The sequence below is a fragment of the Gambusia affinis genome, linkage group LG09, assembly GCF_019740435.1.
Source record: "Gambusia affinis linkage group LG09, SWU_Gaff_1.0, whole genome shotgun sequence".
NCBI classification, from domain to species: Eukaryota; Metazoa; Chordata; class Actinopteri; order Cyprinodontiformes; family Poeciliidae; genus Gambusia; species Gambusia affinis.
In genome coordinates this window covers 23,303,498-23,324,824 of record NC_057876.1, presented here as the reverse complement: position 1 = coordinate 23,324,824, position 21,327 = coordinate 23,303,498, and the positions used below count along the sequence as shown (strand labels likewise).

The 21,327-nt window shown below is 38.9% G+C and overlaps 1 long non-coding RNA gene across 2 annotated transcripts in view; it reads left to right on the top strand.

Annotated features, from left to right (window-relative positions):
* Positions 1–19,882, top strand: part of LOC122837355 — a 60,762-nt gene extending 40,880 nt beyond the window's left edge. For both annotated transcript variants that reach the window (XR_006371761.1, XR_006371762.1), the window contains exon 5: positions 18,951–19,882. This is a non-coding gene — a long non-coding RNA (uncharacterized LOC122837355). The remainder of the gene's footprint in view (positions 1–18,950) is intronic.
* Positions 19,883–21,327: the final 1,445 nt, after the last annotated feature.

Sequence of the window (21,327 nt, the reverse complement as noted above, 5' to 3'; positions counted from 1 at the left end):
TTAGTCAGGGTTGTCCTGAAATGTGTCACTGCCAGGATTGTGTGATGTGTCCTGAAAAACATTGCAAACTTTTCCCTTTAAACAAGTAAATCTCTCCTCAGTGATGTCCAGCATTTGTTTTGCACAGATCCCTTCACGGTTACATGACCTGGACCATCCATGTGGCTTTGTGTCTATGTTTCTAGCGTGTCAGCATGACAGAACAGGGGGCACATGCGTGTGCTTGTACTCGCCTGTCTTTTCCAGAAGCTGGGAGCAGTCTCGCCTGTGTACTATCGCACATCACTGTGAGGCTCTCAGCTCCCATAAACAACCTGGGGCAACAGGGCAGTCACCTTAAAATGAGGGAAACTAAGCTTGAATTAACTATTAATTCCACTGCAAGTAGAAGCAGATCTAATCTGATGATTTGCTGCTGCAGTGCTTTGACTGGCAGTCTGATTAACTTAAATGCGTATAAGTGTATACCTAACTCTTTAAATTATCCCACAAACTCACCTGTTCATCCCCCATTTTATGAAAGGCTTTATCTTCAGTCTCTCTACATCGGTCAGACTTCATATGTTCTTTTGACATTCTTTAGGGTCAAGATTCAATACAGTTTAATCAAATTCAAAAATACATTATTAATCGCAAAGGACAATTGTGTTGTAACTTTTTTCATCCAAGAGTTTTTAACTTTAGAGCCTGTTACAGTAACAAAGTTTGCTGGATGATAAATTGTCACCAAAATTATTAAGTTAATTCACTTTAATTTTGTGATGAACACACAACACTTGAGTGGAAGATATTTTAAATATCCAAAATAAAACACAACAACAAGAAACAGTAAGTGAAATGAAAATTAAAAACACACAACCAATTATGAACCATTATGATATCTCTTTAAACAGTTATCATCAGAATGGAAATTATTAAGTTTATCTTGATTTATAATACTTATTTATTTATACAGCCACAATGCACAACATTTTTTACTTTTTTAAAAGAATAGGTGCATGGTACCAGGTTATAGCAAAAATAAAAATTTTCACCTGCAGTCCCTGGAAAGGTTGACATAATTAAATATGACTTAACAGATTACGACTTGGTGAAAATCCAGCTTAGTAATTACATTAGTATTACATAATTGTTTACATTATTATTCAGATCTCATTAAAACAAACTACAAGCCAACTGACAAATCATAAAACAATTTCTTCATCTTCATTAATAAAGAGTGCAGGTCTGCTTGTTAAACAGTCATATTTTTGCCAAATGTGTAGTAAACGTTTTATTATCTAATTTGACAAATTATTCCAATGATTTATAATGTGATTATTTGCTTATTGTGACAGGCTTAGTGGTAGATGCTGGTGATGCTGGGCTAGAAGGATCTCCTGTAGCAGTCAGTGTCACAGTAGGACTAAAGACGCTCTACTGTTGTATTCCAGTCTGATAAAGTGGATTCACAGGGTTGTCTGTAGTGTTTTTAATTTGATAAAGAATCCTGATACCTCTAGAATCACCAAAGTTTGGTTCATCCTCACTAAGAACCAAGGCTGGAGATGCTCAGTTCATCCCCAGTTCATCTTTTCCATTAGTACCACTGAACCAGGGTGCAAATGATCCGTTTTTCACCAAATGATGAGAAAATAACTTGTGTTATTCCCTTCAAATAACAATGTGAAGTCTAATCAGAGTATTTTATTATTTTCTTTCATGTCACTTTATTCATGTTTTTCTTTTATATGCCCTAAACACAGCTAGTGGGGAACAAGAACAATAAAGGATGATCACATGGTTAAATTTTGGTAAAGGTTTTTGTTTCTGTGGCACATAGACATATAACTCTTAGTAAAGACTCCTCCACTCTGCCTCCCTTCATTCATGCAGAGATCAGCCTTCCCCTGACACATTTACATGCATTGCTGCAGGGCAAAGATAGTTTCCCGTTTTATCTGTGCTGAGTTTATAGGAAGTAGCTTGCTGAATTGTTTTGATTTACTTGTGTGAAGGGTCAGATGTCAGCCTTGAGGGCAGGCTTTGAAGACCAAGTAACCTAGGCAAGGATTGAGATTTTTGACTAATACAACGTTTTTTTAGGTTTGCCGGCGTTGTTGAATATGCCCCCATTTATGATCTAAAGTCATGCATTTATGCACATCAGTGCATCAGGTGAGTTGAAGCTGTCTGTGCTGGTGCAGTTAGAATCTCTCCATCAGCGCTGACCCAGGCAGCCATCATCGTTCTCGAGATGTAATTCACCCCACTGCAATCAGGGTCCTGATCTGGGCTTCTGTGAGACCTCTCCACTCCAGATGATTCTTCTCCTGATTGGCCTAACTGGACTCCTGTCTGTGGCGGCAGATTAGCATGAATTGTTTTTTCTTATGTGGCATACAGATTGGACCTCTTTAGCATTCACACCTCCACATCCAAAGCTCCTGGGAGGCTCAAAAAATGCAGAGTAAAAGGAGACTTGGTGGATGATTTTTACTTGCAAAGAAGCATAGGAACTGCAAATATTAACTTTTGTAACACTGGGTTTTTATTGTCTGATAATAGTTATTACAAAAATAAAAGACATATCAATGGGAGAGCTTTTCAACACATTTCCATGTGAAAGAAGAGCATGTGAGACTTCTCTGTCCAATTCTGTGTAGACAATAAAGATTTGCTTTCAAATGTATTTTTAGGTAGTTTATTTAAATACTTTTGTTGTTTTTTTCCCCCAGTCCAATAATAACCTAGGGACAGAGCGTGCATTTAGGACATTGACATCTCTAGTGAAGATGTGTAAAAAGCCTTATAGTTGTTTTATCTTTTTATGCTGTCGTCTGATCTCACATTAAAAACAAGAAAAAATACAACCATGAAATTATGGAGGAATATAAAATTATGAGAATAAAGTCACGTGAGTATGTAGTCTAAAATCATAATATTGCAACTTTATTCTTATAAAATTATGACTTTGTTCTCATATCATTACCACTTTAACCAAAACATGTCAGGGTAGAAACTTATGACAGAAAAAGCCACTCTGGGGTAGGTAGAAGTTTAATCAGTGATATCTTGGTAGCAGACTGAATGAAAAGGTCTTTAGTAAACTGGTCATTTAAATGTCTAGCCTGACAGCAACACATCAAACTGGATGAAAAAGTCTTTTTTTTGTTTTGTTCTTTGTTCTGAGTATAATGATGTTCCTTAGCTTAATCTTTTGGATTACTTCCAGACACTTGATGCAAGCCCCAAACATCTGAGACCCTTTTTTTGTCTTTTAAAACCTTTTTAATGCACATATAATGCCTTTGCATGTTCAGCATTTACAGTTAGTCAAACCAAATTGCCCTCACAGAAACATCGCTAGCACAGGTGTGTTTATTCAACAACACAAAAGGAGCATCATTTGCGTAACTTTTATTTGATGCTTTTTATTCAGAGGATTGCTGGAAAGCATGAACTTGTGACATAAAAATAGCAATTATTTTGAAAAGAAAAACAACCAAGAGTAAAAAAAAATGGTCTGCTTCTAAAAAAGATGCATAAATCATAAAAAAAGACACTTAAACTTTTTTTTTCTGCTTTCCTTGAAACATTTGGGTTGTTGCCTTAAAATATATCTACAGGTATCCTCCCATTGACTGTATTTATTTTTTCTGTTATTCAATAATGATTCAGGTTTCACTGAAGAAAATATGAATCAGATAAATTTCCCTCAGTGGAATTTCACAAGCAGAGGAGGAGGAAGGAGGGAGAAAAGGAGAGAATGCCCTCAGGTGTACATATGTCAGATAATCCCACCTCTTGCATCTGAGCAACACTCTCTTGACTAGGGCGTAATGATAATTATGATGATTTACAACTTGTTCCTCTGGCTGCGTTGGCTACATTACATTGGCTATTTGTGTTTGACAGGCCCGGAGTAAACCTTCAAGACTGTAGCGTGATAAAAGAAAGGCACCGCTCTGATTTGCGCAATCGGCTCATCCTCTCATGTAAATCCTTGTTTGCTTGCGATAGTGAGGCAACGTGGAGTTTCTCAGGATTAAGCCTTAACTCCTGTGTTTGCTGAATTCACTCACGGAGTTGATGCATTATGTATGTGTTTGCCTATAGTGTGTGTTTAGTATTGGAAGGCGGGGCAAAGGGCTCAAAAAGTTGACGATCAAGATGGGGGTAGGAGGGTGTTTGCATGTAGGGACCTCATCTCCCAAGAGGCCTGGACGAGCCAGAAACCTGAGCTGGTAGGACAGGGATGGGAACACGTGAGACTCTGGCACATGGTGGCTTGAGTTACCTTCCCTTGCTCTGAACTTTTGGCCCTGGTGCCAAAACCTCTCCACCCATTATAACGTCGGTGTTACTCCACCTGCCTCTTTTTTCAGCATCTTATGTTAACATCATGCAGCTCACCTGCTATATGCTAATCTTTCACTGTGTTTCACAACTAATAAACTCAGAATTACTTATTTTTTCATGTTTGTATGTTTGCTGTTCAGACAAAAGACTGGCTGGGCCCCTGTGATCAAATCTCCGTCTTTGCACCAGTCTGAAGGTAAACTCTGTCCACCAGACAGCCAGGAAAACCTGACTTTCAGGTCTCCCACCCACACTCATTGGACGGCTGTCCTCTCACCTGTGCAAATATGAAAGCGGGAGAAAGACATAGCGAGCGAAAGAGGGTGGGGGAGAGTGAAATGGAAAGATATCCCAGTCTTTGGTTGCAGGGTGGGGCACAGAAAAGAATACGGCACAGCTGAGCAAACCTCCACTGCCATAGGACTTCACCTGTGTGCTCTCCACTTTTCTTCTGTCTGTTTTCTCTCTTAATCCATTCTTTCTTTCCATAACTGGCCCGACAGCAATAGAGAGCAAAGGCGTTCTTTTATAGCCGCTGAATAGAGATTTCCTTTGAGGTTATGGAGTTGATACACTCTGTAATGCCACTTTTATGCCGTGGTCACAATGGACAGTGATTTACTTTCTGCCTCGGGGGACACATCCTCTCTTTAGAAGTGTTTCCGTGTAGGTGTAGGCATTAGCTGGATATTAGAAAGGAAATCCTTTTATCTACCAGTATCCTCAGTGGATTCTTAGCTAGATTTAAAAAGCAACTCATAATGGCTGTTGTTGTAAATAAACCAAATTGAGGAGCCACAATCCAGCTGGTGAGGATGGTGGCATGTCAGTCTGAATACATTTATTCAGTCTTTATTATTCTTTTCTCGGGTTCCTTAATTAATCTGGTGTTTTCCTGCACCACATTTATCTTTAAGCAATGGTTGCTTTAAGCATTTGCTTCTTTTTTAAATGTTGTTTCTTGAAATACTTTACCTGTCTACCTTATGTAAAACTGTGTAAATTATTTGAAATCTTCTTTTTGTTCAGATTGTAAAGATCCCACATGAAGCAACATGAATTGGATGAAATTGTTTGAATTTTATTTAAAGATTTCCTGAAGACGCACAGGGTCAGAAATATACATGTAGTCCCAATAATATGCATGCACCGTCAGGAACATTTCCTTAAATATCCACAGAAAGTTGCAGAGACAACTTTCTGTGAAAAAAGTTGTCTTTTTTCTTGGTATCAAGCTTTTGGTATCAAAAACTTAATACCAAGCTTTTGGCATCATTTTTGGTTGGATATTTGTCGACCAGATATGGTAGAGAGTATTTTAATTTGTATCCTGAATTTGGCCTTGCTTTTATCTGTAGTAGGGATGCACCGATCCACTTTTTTCACTTCTAATACCGATATCTGACGTTTAGTGTCAGCCTATACTGATCCAACACAGAAAAACAGTGCTGAATTGACTTAAAACGCTTCATTTCTAAAACACAAACATAAATGTACTGAACCAGTAAAACCATCAGCTTCTAAAGTTTAGCCAAACATGTAAAATCAACACAATTTTAATTTGTTCAACATATTTGATGTTGATGAAATATTTACTTCTAATCAAAATCAACTCTAACTCAGCTCTATTTTAAAATGATAAGCTTTATTGAGATGCTCATTTCAGTTTCCAGCTGACACCTGCTCATGCATTCAAAAGTATTAGTAGCTGCTTTAAAGACAATAATATCACTGTTGACACTTGAAATATAGCACCTTATTTATGTTAAATCTGTAAGATTTTACTTATTGAACTAATTTGCTGAACTATTAATATATTTATGGTCATGGTGAGAGTATGTAAACTTTACAAATTAAACTTTATAAACAAATTAATTAGCAATTAATTTGTTTCAAAATATTTTGACAGAGGTTTTCAGATTTTTAGGATTTTAGGGACTAATAAAAGAATAACGTAAGAGTATCGTTTAGCTACAGTGAAAACCCAACAACAATAGTGCAACTACAAAAGCATTGTAACGCATGAGCAATATGTTGACATATTAAGGCCACAGGATATAATTTTATGCACTGAGGACTTCTGCTTAATTTCACACAAACAGTTTTTTGGCTCTCTCTTAATTGCAGCAGAAAGGCAACTTTCCTTTGCTTAAATAAAGGATCTAAGTACTTCCTATTCCAATTATGTTTAATAAAGTGACTCCCAAACTAACCAAACCTCAGGAAGCTGAAATCAAAATAAAAAATCCAAACTGTGTGGACAGCTGCAGGAGACACAAACTATATGAGCACCGCAAATAGACTTTAAACGCATTCCTGGAATGCGTGACTACTGAAATACAATGAATTCATCAGCCACGATGCGCCTGGCTGACATGGTGAAGCAAAAACAAGTATGCCTCACATGCTTGCTGCCTAAAAGATGGTGGAGGAGATGTAAAGATATAAATCTTAACTCAAAACAAGAGGGAGAGAACATAATATAAGTGTAACAAGTGGAAACCGTGACCACCCAGCAAGATACAAACAACAAATTAAGGTGTGCAAAGATTTAACTGGAGATTAAAGTTTGTGTGTCCTGATTGCATGAAGTTAAAACTTGTTTTGTTCGTTGCTGATTTGCTCCTGTAGTGACTGTAAAATAAATCCAGAGACAGTGTTAAGCTGCTTCAACAGTGTGAGGAGCTTATAATGATGGTGAGGAATAAGTGAAGCTTGTCACATGAAGGCAGATAGTCTCACACTTATTTGCTTTCTCCCTCTTTAGTTTTTCCCCTCTCTTCCATGCAGGTTTGGGCCTGAAATACGTGCCAGACCTGCTGCCAAAGCCTTGGCCTCCACCTCACCCTGCAGACATGGCTGTACACACACGCATATATGCAAACACTCACACACTTTCATATATACAAGTTGGGATGAACGTGAATCTCCTATTGGTGTTTTTTCACACCGGAAAAGCACTGAACTCACTTGCACCTCCTCAGAAATATGTAATCAGTCTTTGACGAGCTTATCAGTTCTGCGCCCTGTCTATCTCTGATGACGACGCTGTCGCGAGGTTTCATACCACATGTGCAGACTCAGTCACGATCAGAGCAACATTCACACGGTCCCTCTTGAAAGACAACATAAACATACACTTTTGATTTGTCGGTTGTCTGTCAGGCATGCCCCTATTTTTAAAACGGTAAACACACCTACACACATTCTCCCATGCTCGGTCACACCCACTGCAACCCAGGCCACGCAATGGGTCTGCCCTCATTGCTGAGGACATTCGGCTAGATTATAAGAAAGAAAAATTAGTCAGGTGAGGTAAATCTTGACACCTGAAACTTGCCACCTCTCTTTAAAGTTGTTTTCACCGCTGCCCCCCCACTTAATGCTACAGCACCGACTGATAATTGCACACTCTGAGCTAGTCTTGTAATTGCCTAGCACATACCTGCTCAGGGTGTAAGCCCATCTACTGAACATGGGGCCCTTCTGCTAGATATGTAAAAATGATGCAGTTGGCTTTTTTTGTATCCAACGGTCTTTTTATGCAGCTTCATTCTGCTGTGAATGAGTCCCATAGAAGCAGATGTTAGTTCACATCCAGATGTTTATTTTTTCTTAAATCAAAACTCCAAATGTAAAAAAAAACTAGTTCTTAAATGCTTAAAATAACATTTAGTAATAAAGTCAGACCATCAAAGGTTAGGTGTTGACAATTTTGAGCTGTCAGTTGCTATGTAATTCAGTGGAGAATTTAATCCTGTAGTTATTTTCATGACATGTGCATGAGTCAGGTTGTGTACATGTGTTTGGCCGACCATGACGCTTTTTATCAAGGCTCAGTGCAGCTGAAAGCAGTCCAAATGTCACACAAAAACACTCACGGCTGTGTCATATCACCTACTTTCATTGTTTTGAGTCTTTATATTAAAAAAAAGTGGAAAACAGTGGGAGAAAGTGGAAGCAAACTAAGGCTGACAGGGAGATTAAGACGCCTACTATTTATCTGGCTGATCCGGGGAGAAGCTAACTGGAATGAGGAGTGGCCACAGAAGGTTGTCACACAAGGTCTGTCAAAAAAAAATGCAGAACACGGAAAATTCAGCCATTATACTATACACTGCAGATTATGACTTAAGTACTCGGCAGAAATGTTTGTTTGTTTCCTTTTTCCCATGTGCCACACTGCAGTAAGTTATTGTTTGCGTTTTGCAAACACTAACCCTTTAATTTACCTGATAGAACATTGTGTAAATGCATTGATTTTGACCAAAAAGTACTCATACCTGTGTGAGCTTTTGCATCTCTGTCATTTTTAATCAGGAACATTTTCAGGTTTTAAAAGTTTGCATAAGCTGTTTATTAAACAATAACAAGCATGGCAGAGACATTAGACATGACATTATGACCTAAAAGTTTGTTGGCCTGATTTTTGCTGCCAAAACTTCACCTGACTTTCTTAGGCATTTACAGCCCTAAAAGTGTGTTTTGGTATCTAGAAGTGAGATGTTAGCAGCAGATTGCAAAAGTCCCATAAGCTATTAAATGGGCAACCACTGATCAAACCTATTTGTTAAGCATATCCAGAGGAAAGCCAAGCCAAGACAGCAGGCTCAATGTTTTGCTCTTCAAACCATTTTTGTTTTGTAATAGGGTGAATTTTCCTCCTGAAAGAGGTCAAAGTGATCAGTTGTTATGAAAGGATGCAGATAGTTTGCAACAACGCAGTGCTGGAACATTGCCCAAAGCACCATGTGCTTCTCTAAGTGACATTAAAGAAACTTAAAAGGGCAATATTATGTATTTTCCAGCACATAGTAATAGTAAATCAAATAAAAATATGACCTTCAATTGTTCGAAAAAAATGCAAATATGACTTAGAAGAAATTTGACTTTGCAATTGAACGTCTTAAAATTGTCCCTCTAAAATCTCCTGGTTTTCTGAAAGTCCACCTTCAGGAAGTCATCACAACATCACTTCTCCCCTTTAACAATGTTTTTACCAGCGTTGGACTGCGACGTAGCTCATATAATCATCATCAGCAGTACAGTTCTACTTGGTGTTTTCTAATTGTTACTGGCTAGTCTGAAGGAGCTGACTGGGGTAGACATGGGAGTGAGGTGATCTGTGAGATGGAAGCTAAGAAGTTTGGAAACTGAAACTCTGAGGAGGAGCAATGCCTAGAAAGCAGAGCAAGGTCCAACCAGGAGTTTTGCACAGCTGAATGATTGCTATGGAGATTAAAAGATTTCTCAAATATGCATGACAGAACCATGGCTACACTCCAAGTATGTTTTTTTTTCCCCCACCAGGGGTTCCTTTTTGTGGGTTCTAGTGTCCCTTATACCACAGTAGGCTGACAGGAAAGGGGGAAGGAGAGGGGGGAAGACATGCGGCAAATGTCATCGAGTCCGGGAATCGAACCCGCGACGGCCGCGTCGAGGACTGAAGGCCTCCAAACGTAGGGCGCGGTACCGCTACCCTCTACGTCACCGGCGCACGCCCCCCCAAGTATGTTTTTGATGAGGGAATAACATTATAACATGATGCAAACCTCAAAAAAGTGGATTTTACATAACATTACCCTTTTAGTTCTGCAGATTTCTCCATGGTCCGGTTCTGATAGTCTGATGTCCTTTTTGGTGCTTTCAGAAAACAAAGAAGACTGCCAGTGACCCTGTCAACAGTTCACTACAATTTCTTTCACTTTTATAGGGTACGGTGGATTCCTGGTATTCGCGGGGGGTAAGGGACCACAGTTGCCCATAAATAGTTGACATCCACAAACACCTAAGACTCCGATAAAAATGCTTGTAACTGCCTGTTTTAATAGTTCAAACCCCAAATATACTGCAATACACTGTGGAAAACGCACAAGCTTGTATTAGTGTTCCTTACCTCTGCACTGGAGGGTGCAGCCAATCATGCAAACGTCATGTAGCTTGTCAAGTACCATTGCTCCTAGGCATTTCAGCTTCCCAAGCTGCATTTTCTTTCAAATATTTTAGAAAAAAATCCACAAATAGGCAAATTTTCAAGAACAATTTGGAATTATGTTACATAGAAACATTCACAGAGGCTAAAACAAATATCTTTAACCAGTTTTCCCTTCCATCAACTTTGAGGACTGCTTAGTAACTAGCTACCAATTTTCCACCTTCTAACAGGTAAAGATATAATCTGCTATTCACTTCTCCTGTCAGGTATCACAATATTATGGTCAATACCAACAAATTGAGTATTGGCCCCTCACAGATTTTTCCTGTTTTGACTTTTCTTTGTCACACTTACATGTTCAAAGATTACTTGAGTAAATACTAAAACCTTTTTTAAATTATGAATTTATCCCAACCACATGAACTGCCACCTGAAGCTAATAAATAGCCTTTCTACTCTCGGCAGCAACAACTGTTTTCAGGTGTTTGCCAAAAACTGGCAATAATTATTTTTATTTACTGTGAAGGGCTTTCGAATGAAATTTTGTAACATCAAATCTTGGAAATTTCCATCAGATTTATATCTTGGCTTTGAATAGGCCTCTTCAAATCTTGTATTTTTATTTTTTTAATGACTCAGAGGTCGACTTGGCGTGTCTCAGATTGTTGTCTTGTTGAATAACCCAAGAGCGCTTGAGGTCCACATCACAAACTAATGGTCTAACTCTGTTGGTTCCTTTCCTACTTACAAGTCATCCAGGTACCAAAGAAGCAACTTAACCCCAGACCATCATACAACAACCACCATGTTTCACTGTGGTGTGTAGCTTTCGGAAATACTTTGTTAACTTCAATGTAGCAGGGTCCAACCTTGTAATTAGGTCACAGAATAGTTCCCCAAAAGTCTTTCTCAAGAGATCTTCAAGATGTTTATCGGCAAATATGAAATGGGCCTTTGTGTTTTAACCTTGAAACTCTCTACTACTTCAAGTTGTCAGACAGGTTGTGTTCGAGAGAGTTCTCGATTCATCAGGTCAGACCGGGTTCAGGAGTGGTTACACCTTGAACCCGAAAGTGTGGCTCTTCACAGTTAATTTGTGGAGGGGATTTGTATTATTAACATAAGGACAACAGGATTTTCTGGCTCTTGTTGAAAGTGACCAGATGCTCTTCTGAAAATCAACATTTGATTGTAAGCTGGTATCACTATTGGCTGTTAGTGATACCAGCCAATAGCAAGGTATTTCTCCACACTATGAACTCAGACAGCTAAAGAACATAGTGGGCCGCTGCTTTATTATAAGAGAATATTTTGGTGTTTTAATGCACATTGGATACCGAACCGAAGTTGCAGGAGAGTCTTTAACTTCCCATATTGGAATTGTAACTTCAGTTGGTCTACGATTGTTTTTCTCCAGTTTGAAACTTGAAATTTCTGAATACAAAAGCAAAGCAGCATTCAAGTCATTTTCAAGCAGTGTGTACATAATCTATGCAAAGAACATTCAGACAAATGTTTAGAAAGGAATGTACAGACAACATTCATTTTACAGCACACAAGTATATTAGGTCGGAGAAGGTCACCCCTTTAAGTGGCGTGTTAGGTTACACAATGACTGTCGACCGAAAAAATAGAAGTAACTGAAAGGCTATGACAAACTGAAAAAAAACATTTGATTGTAAGCTGGATTTTTGCTCTTCATATCCACAACAGCCCAGCTTAAGTTCTTATCCGTTTGTCCAGAAAGTCTGGTTAGTTTGGGAAGGTGTGAATGTGCAATCGAAATCTGATTTTAACTCTGGCCCACCTAAAAACCTTGTTCTCGTTTTGATTGAAGTGAACTCTGGTAGAGTTCAAGTAAATATGTGGATGCAAGTGGACTGGAGACCGCACCAAAAGCAGGAACCAAACTCCAGCTCCGGGCATTCTGGGTAAATACAACCAAAACAAACGCAAGAACCTAGAGCTAACGGGATATAAGGCTTAAATAAGAACTCCTACAACCAGTAAAGTCTGGTGCTACTCCATCTTTGTTTACATTTTATGACGAGGCAAGAAGCTCTCATGTCTTCTTTAGAGGTTTTTAAGTTTTTTTCCCTCAGTGGTTCTTGGAGCAGCACCACCACAGGCGATGGAGGGAACACGTTTTTCTTAGGGTTTGGTTTGTTTGACACAGTGCAGCGTGAAACCAAACCGCATCAGCTGAAATTGTAACAAATGTTGCAAACGGATTGCGTCTACCAGACTATCAGGTGTGAAAAACTCTAAAAGGTATTCCATCGGTTGGGAGGCGTTGTGTTGTTATCTCGGTTGGAGGCGGCTGCTGTTGTTACTAACAGCCGCAGGGCCTGCCGCTCTTTCAGGGTGACGGTATCGGGAACTTAAAGCCTGTAAATCTTCAGGAAACCTCCTTCCTTCCCTCTAATTCCTCATGGCAGGTTGTCTCAAGCGATGGTTGGAAGACCTGCGGGGCCGCTCCGGTGGGGAAGAAGGGTTTTACTTGGTGTGTGTGTAACTGTGGTCAGAGCAGGACCACAGGGAGAGCCGCTGACCACGAGCGTGCTTCACCATATGTAGCTTTCATCCCAGATTATGTGTGAGTTTAAGTGTGTGGTTTCGTGCTGCAGGTAGGAGGCAGCAGAAGCAGGAAGAAACCTAAAATAGAAAGAATTCAAACCAGAGGGGTTAAAAACCTCTAATCTGTCTCCTCTTCTTCCCTGAGTCAGTTGGGTGACAGCTCAGTATTTCGGGACACGTGTTATATCTCATCTGCTCTGTCAGGCCTGCCTAAATGTTTACAGACTCATCCTTTTAGCCTGCATCAATGTAACCTAACACCCAGCCTCTTTACAGTCATCTGTTTAACTACCTGGCTGTCCAAAGGCTTAACCTGTGTCTTTAAACAAACCTATAAAATCACTGTTGGTTCCCAACACTGTTCAAACAAGACTTTTTCCCCCTTCAGATTGGAGCCTGCAGGGGAATCCTTTGGTCCCTTTCAGTTTGATAGCGCCCACTAGTGGTTGCACAGCAGTACTGTCACTGTTAATGTGAGTGGGTTAAAGAGGCTGTGCTCAGTTTGTCATAAAAAAATAGTGAGGTTAGGGGATCGGATTTGATTTAATAATATTAATTTGTACTTTCATTTTCAAAAATAACAGGATGTGCATTATTTAATTTTCTATTTATCTTAGTTTTTCCACTTTCAAATGCCTCTTTTCTTTGAGAGTCCAGATTCTTGTGGATCATTCAGCAGTGTGTGTGACCCACTCCTCTGTACTGTTTCTCCTGCAACAGTGTTTACATATAATTGAGTAATTACCTGTAAAAGATAGCACCCCTGTGGCTGTCATTTTCTCATCTGAATCCCCTGCAGATCAGATATTTTACTCCAGAACAAAGAAAAAAAAAGCACAACAGCTGAGCAGAGATCTCTCACTTGGCTGCTGTTATGCATAACCACCTTCATGTTGTTTCTAAATGGGCCTTTCCGGCACTGAAATCACAGGAAACAAGAACGAGTCCAGAAGAAATCATTTGCCAACTCTGACTAGATGACGGTTGCTCATTCAAAATTGCACAAAATCGCAGGATGATAATTTGGCGTTCCTTTGTGGGTTTCAGAATCTCACGGTGAACGAAAAGTTGTAACAGGCACATTGTGCGTACACTAGAGGCTTCACCCACAATGGCATTTGAAAGACAAACAGCAGAGCAGTGCGTGCCGCTGGCCTGAGTGCCACAGACGCGAAAGTGCTCATTCTTTTTGACATACGCCGGCCAAAGTTCAGCCTAATGGCCGTGTCATTACAGTGTAAAGGGACCTTTGTGTGGCAGATCTGTCCCTGTCCTCCTTTCCTTAAAGTCTTTAAATCTGCTCATCCTCTTTCTTTCTTTTCAACGCTTTGTAAGGAAAGGAGATGTAATGCACATGTGTAATGCACATATGCAACATTACGCATGTTAAACATGTGTAATGTTACATATGTGTAATGTTAGCATACGTTACACATGTTTTATACATGTTAACATTACTTGTGTAATGCTGCTTATAAAAGTGTTGCTCTGCATTTTTCAATCAATTTAGGTGATTTCTTTGTTTTGCATAATTTCAGATATTAAGATTGTTATGCAATTAAATGAGATGTAAAATTGGTTTGTAAGCAGATTTAGATATGTGTAAAACAGTCAGTCTCAATTGTTTTTAAAAAAATAAATAAATTAAATGAACTGTTCAGTTATTTATTAAAAGTGAGCATTTCATCATCCCAACTTACTTTCAGTGCAATTTGCACTCAAAATGAATGACATAAACTGCAGTTGAGGACATATATTCCCAGGTTTCAGTTGTTCTGCTGAGGAAATGAAATTCCTTTTTTATCATGTTAAGAAAATGTTTGTACTAAATTCTGGAGCAATCATATTGGGAAGGTATTTTACTCATTTCCTCTTTGATAACATGGAGATGATTAGAACCTCTAAAAATATTTCAGAGCCAGTGTAGTTTATTTTTGTAGGACAGAATTAAAAACTGCTGAACCTGTTCTGCAAGAAAATACTGCACCTCCCTTAAGTATCCATACTCCCTGAATGCTTTCTCATTGTTACCTTATCCACACACAGGGGCAGATAATTGTAAAGTGGAAGAATAAGTAAAAGTATTTTGCAAATATCTTTCCAAGCAATAATAAGTGGGGTTTGTGTTTGTTTTCAATTGCTGTGAAGCAATAAAATGTTTTTCTTAAATTACAGTTTCACTTTTTTTTTGTCCAAACCAGTTTTACACATCCAGAGACATTTTTGCTAATTTTTCTTTGGGAAATATGAATTAGTTGATGGGTGATTAGATGATGGATCTTATTAGTTGATGAGCTGTTTGATCTTGCTACAGATTCTTTACTAGATTTAGGCCTGAACTTTGACTGGACCATATAAATAAATTTTGCGTGACATTGCAGCCCCGGCTGTTTGTTTCAGGTTGTTGTTCTGATATAATACTCTGCTCTATAGTTTCGTCTTTTGTCACCTGAAACAGGTTTTTTTCCAGAATTGAGCTAAATTTAGCCCCAACTAATTCTGATCCACTTTCCCTGCTGTATGATGCTGCCACCACCATGTTTCACTGTGGGAATGATGCATGCAGTTAGAGTTCTGTCTCTTCTGGCCAGGTAACTTTCTTCCACTTAGTTTTTACTCCTCCATGGGATTTGCATCAGACTGCAAACAAAACATCTCCGTTTCTTTTTGTCTCTTATAAAGGCTGAGAGATGAATCTTTTTCCTTCCACTTCATAATTAAGTTCTACTTTGTGTTAGTCTGTTTGTGATTGTACCATGACAAAATGTGAAAAACTCACATTTGTAACTGGAGAGCTCTGTCCTTCCCCTTCTCTTACATTGACGTTCACTTTTAAAATCCTATCTACCTCATGCCCTTTAAACTTGAATGTGACCTCCCCTCCCTCCCCCTCTTTATGCATTTTTTTGGGTAGAAATCAGCTCCAAACTGGGTCTCAGTTCAGAAAGAAGAGGTAGAAGCTGGAATATTCGGTTACGGATGCATTTCCATTCAATTGTCCTAAAGGAGGGCGAGTAGAAGTAAGCGAGATGAGTTGAGGGGATCATATTAATGTAACTAACACACACCATAATCCCACAGGACTTCCTTCCCATTCCCATTAGAAGACACACCCAGGATGACAGGTAACACGAGAGCACCTTTCACAGGGTCAGATTGGAAGAGGTGGGAAAAACAGGTGAGGTTACTCTCTGATTATATTCTGCCGAATATCTCTGGTTTCTCTGATTTGTTGGCGTCTTATTTCAGTTATTCTTTCTCTTTCACTTTAACACACACACACACACAAACTATTCCACATGAAAGATTCATTTCGAATGCAAGAAGTGCCTGAAACACGCCTCATAAGCCACTGTTTTTTTCCGTATCAGTATTTGCCAGAGTTTCTGGAGTCTCGGAGGGACAGAAATATGCTCTGATGTAATGCGCGAGATAGGGATCTTTTGTGGCTGTGTTATGAATCGCAGCATAATATGAGCGAGTGCGCGGAGAGCCACGTTGAAGCTGGGGCTGGCGTGGAGAGGAGGGGTGGGTGGATCAAGCAGTGTCACAGGAATCCACAGTGTTGTGAGAGCTCCATACCTTTCAGCTTCATTAAACCAATTTCACGCTGAGGTGAGCTAAGAGAGGAAGCTCTGAATCTCAGCGCCGGCAACAATGGTGCATTGAAGGGATGAGGCGAAAGTAAATTAGGTACCACTTCACAGACGGCAAATTAAAATCTGAAAGTTGGATAGGAAAAGTTGAGGGTAGATGATTATGTCTTTATTGTGGTTTCTCTCCTCAATCTAGAAAGCCCTCCTTTCCTTTTAGCAACCACCTTTGCCCCCACCCCACACACCCCACAACCCTCTAAGAAAAAATAATGATCTATTTCTTGTCTGGTAATTGGTTTCTAAGATGCTCCCACTCAAAGGCTGGATCTTAAATACCAAGCTGCTCATGACCCTCCTTTCAGCCACTTAATTTGCTTTAGCTTATCAGTAAGATTTCATATCCTGGAAAATCATATAAATTAAACATTAATGTCAGGCTTATTTCAGTGCGATCATTGACCTCCACTATGCATTGACCCACTTTATCCGATTTGGCGCTCAGTATTTGTAAAGGCTTTAATGCAAAACTGTGAACTAATCATAATTGGTTACATGTTATCATAAAGTGTTTTTATGAATTTTTCAACTGGATTTTGAGCATCTGCAAAAAAGAAAAAATTCTGAGTAATTCAGGGCTCAAAGTAATCACACACAAATGTTCCAGCAAGAAAATTTAAAGAGCAGGCAACAAAAGAAATAGTAATTAGAGTTTCCTTTCAAAACTGTTATCACTGCTTTATTTTATCCACCTAATTTGTCTAGTTAGGTCTAGGCTTTGAAAAACATTTACTTGATTTCTACACACTGTTGGCTGAAAAATATTACGGGCAAATTTTAATTTGGAAGACTGCCACAGTTGGTAGCTTTATTGCGTTGTAGCAAAAAACAATTTGAATCCAGTTCTGGACGCTTTCTGATTGGAGTTTGCATGTTCTCTCTCTGTGCATCCTTGGGTTCTCACCTGGTACTCCAGCTTCCTCCCGCAGTCCAAACATGACTGTTTGAGTCCAAACATGCTAATTCGTTACTGTACCATTAATCTTAGGTTTGTGTTCATGTTTATGGTTGATTGTCCTGTGTGTCTCCAGGATAAGCAGCATGATCATTTTGGGTTTAAAAGATATAATTTCTGATAGCACAGAGACTTTCTGGTTGGAGTATACATCTTAACAGTAGTCTTACACTGGCAGTCAAACAAGGAAAGGCCTAATTTAAAGATGCTTGAGGCCACAAGTTGAAGACCAGATATGGAAAATGTGCAAAAAATCTGCGTTGAACGTAAGATTTATATGTTGGGGAATGCCAAATATGGTGCTGTGTGTGTTTTGGCCAAAGATATAAAGGAATTCTTCTGTTATTGATGTTTGTTGTGGTATAGTTTCCAAAATAAATAAAATTGTTTGTTGTTGTTCGATGTACTGAGATTGGGGTTGAAAGGTAATAAGAGAAGACGTCCAAAGAAAGACGTCTTGTCTACATGGTTGAAAGGTTCTTTGATTGATCAGTCCGATGGACCAAGCCTGATTATCATGTCTTCACTAGCCTGTTATAACAGGAGGTAGGTCCAAAAACTGAAACCTTTTCAACATATTCTTCTGTGATAACTCAACACAAGAAAAAGTAGGAAGACTTCTCAAAAATATTTATTAACTGCTGAAACGCTTTTCAACAATCAGTCTTTAAAAGATCCTAATTTGAGCCGATCCATCGTCATTTTCTGGTATCGATTGAGTCTTGGAAACATGCAGCAGCAGGCGGCTCCATGAGTAGGCCTGTTTCTCAGTTAGGTACTCCTCCAGTAGTAAAGCTAATAAATGTTAATAAATCCTGACAATTCAAACACAGACCAGTCAGAACATTTAACCACCTACCCTGCTGAGTCCAGTTGATTATCATATAAAATAAACATAATTACTAGACACAGAAATTCAGCAGGGCTGCTGCTGACTTTACAGTATCTGTAGCTGCTACAGATGCATAAAATCAAGGATAAATTTCACTGTACAGTTTTTAAATGATTTATCAGTCTCATCTGTCTCAATTAATACAAAATAGTGGTTTCATTTAAGAGCCACTTTAATGATTTTCTTCTTTTTTTTCTCTGCACAAAACACAAACTGAAGTTGAAGATCATTTGACTTTTTTAAAATGCTCTAGTGCTTGACGAGTAGCACAGCTTATTCCTGTCTTTTAATTTATTATAGTATTAAAGTAACTCTAAACAGGTGGGTTTTTAGTCTAGATTTAAAGAAAATTGTCTGGTTTACAATGGGAACAAACTTACAAATCAGGAAGTTTGTTCCTCATTTGTGGTGCATAGAAGCTGAATGCTGCTTCTACTCACCTGCTTCTATTGGGAAATATCTTAAAAGTCTACATTCATTACATTTTTCAAAGTCAGTTATCTGTTATGTATGGTTTTTAACCTGCATTTGTCCATATGTCAAAGTGTAAATCTGTGTATCTGCATTTTTTTGTAATGTTTGTTCAATTCTTCATAGGAAGTGAACTGGTGGGGTCCCAGGCAGCCCCCACTCAATGCCATGGCAGCAGCATGGCTTTCACTGGGCCTCGCGCTGCTGCCTTTACGAGAGCCAGGCAGACGGATCCCCTTCACGCCGTAAAGCCATCAACAAGGGGAACAAAGAGGGCAGGTGCTGAGGACTGCATTGAGTGCTCACCTGCACCCAGCAGGGGAATATAGTGAGTCCAGCCATGCCAAGAGGCCCTCCACATTCACATCCCCACTCACCAGGCACTAATGGGCTAAGATGGCAAGCCAAAGAGAAATTATTTCTCTTTATTATAGACTGAAACAAATCATCAGCTGATGGTGTTGAATATGACAGTACATGTACCATATGCACTGTTTAGTTCAACCAAACGTGGCTTCTGCGATATCTAAAGCAGGCTGTGACAGAATGCTGTTAACTGGGTATTTATCAACATTTAATTGGAAACAGAAGTGAGTATGAGGGAGCTGACCCTTGGATCTGCTTTTCAGATTTGTATGTACTGAATTGAATTTTAAATAGAAAGATTTGTTACTGGCTTACTGACGTCCTTATACCCCTGCAGTATTTTACATTTGATCACATTGCGACCTCAAAGAATATATTTGATTGAAATCTTGTGTCCAGGCCAACACAAGGAAGCACAAAGTTGGAAAGTGGAAGGAAAATATTTTTTTCTATTGCAGACTTTTATTTTGAAGCCTGCATTTTTTTCTTGTTTTCTGTTTGTTGTGTATTGATTTGAATTTTTATTTTAGTGTTAGTCTTTAGTCTTTATTTCAGTGGCTCTTCTTGTGTCCTGTGTTTCCATTAACCAAATAAATATGAAATTTTCTTAATGGAAATATGTCAATTTAGAAAAAAGTTAATATTTTCAATAGAAAGTTTTTGCACTCGGAGGAGATGCTTTTTCAACCGTATCAAAAATAAATGTGTTTCGCAAAACTGCAATGGAAACATTTTTGTCACATCACAGGAGTCACATGATCAACAGCCGGATGTTACTACTGTCGAAACCGACAAAGAAGATGACAAAAAGTATCAGAAGGATGTGTTTTTTTTCACACAATGTGCAGCTGGCTCCACCTGAGATCTCACAGCATCGCTCAACTTATAAAATAGTGTCTGTCATTCGAATGCGTTGAATCCTTAGTTCTTCTGTAAAATTGACAACTACAATTTTCCCAAAATGCTTGCATACATAGCCGCTCCTAAGAACAAGGGCTTGTTGTTCCAACACCTGAATAAGACGCTGACATCTCCTCTGATGGCTGATTGATAATGAGCTGAGCACATGGCTGAATTATGGATATATCTAATGCCATTGTCTTCATCTGTTCCTGTCATGATGTTTTGTGACTTATTGCATGAACAACTTATCCACATGTGATTTTAAGATAATTTCTTATTTACCAAAAACACTGCAACTGCAAAATTGTGTTTTAGCAGAACGCAGACAAAGGTTTGCACACATTTGTAATGGAAACGCATCAATGTTCTCTTAGGTCCTCACCCGATCCCTTTTCTGCCATGCGGATTACCTGCCCTCATATTGCCTCACCTGTTTTCATTTAGTCTGGAGTCTCCATTTGGATCTGATTCTACTTTGTCACTAACCTCAAAAACGCTGTGAGTCATCATCATAATGTGGGGATGCGTGTCTGTTGCAGAGACAGAGAAGCTGAGCATAATTGTTGGCATTGAAACCTAGCTAGAAGACATGTTAACAGTCTGCAAAAACTGAGACTAGGTGGAGGGTTACATGCAGGACCACCACTCCAAACATACATCCAAGATGCCAAAGAGAGATTCTGATCAGTGGGGGTTAAACTCTGCGCCCCAAAGATCAAAATCATCCAATTATCCAAGTATTCAGGGCCATAAAAATATACTATTTCATTAAATACACAAGAATAATTGTCTGTGTGACCTACTCAGCAATAAAATAAGCATCCAATATCTTAATGACACAAACAAATTAGTCTGATTTTCACAGGAACAGGGATCTATAAACATAAAAGGGTGTTATGCAATTCCTTTGTTGGCATACAAATTAAAATTAAGAAATTCTGTGTCTTGCCTGCCATTCAAACTTAACATTTCAATTATGTATCTCTCTTGAATGGCACTAAATAAAGGAAGCATCCTATAGAATAACATCTGCATCAGCAAAACGTAGAGTCTAACCACATAATCTATTTAAAAATCACAGACAAGTCTTGAAAATAAATCTCCACAAACGCTCTGAATCCAAACTCAAATTGTTAGCTTTTTTTAAATAAAAACATAGGCAAACATTTCATTGTGTAGATGTGAAAATCTGGAAGTGACAGTCCCGTTTCTACCAGCTGTACAGAATTTTACA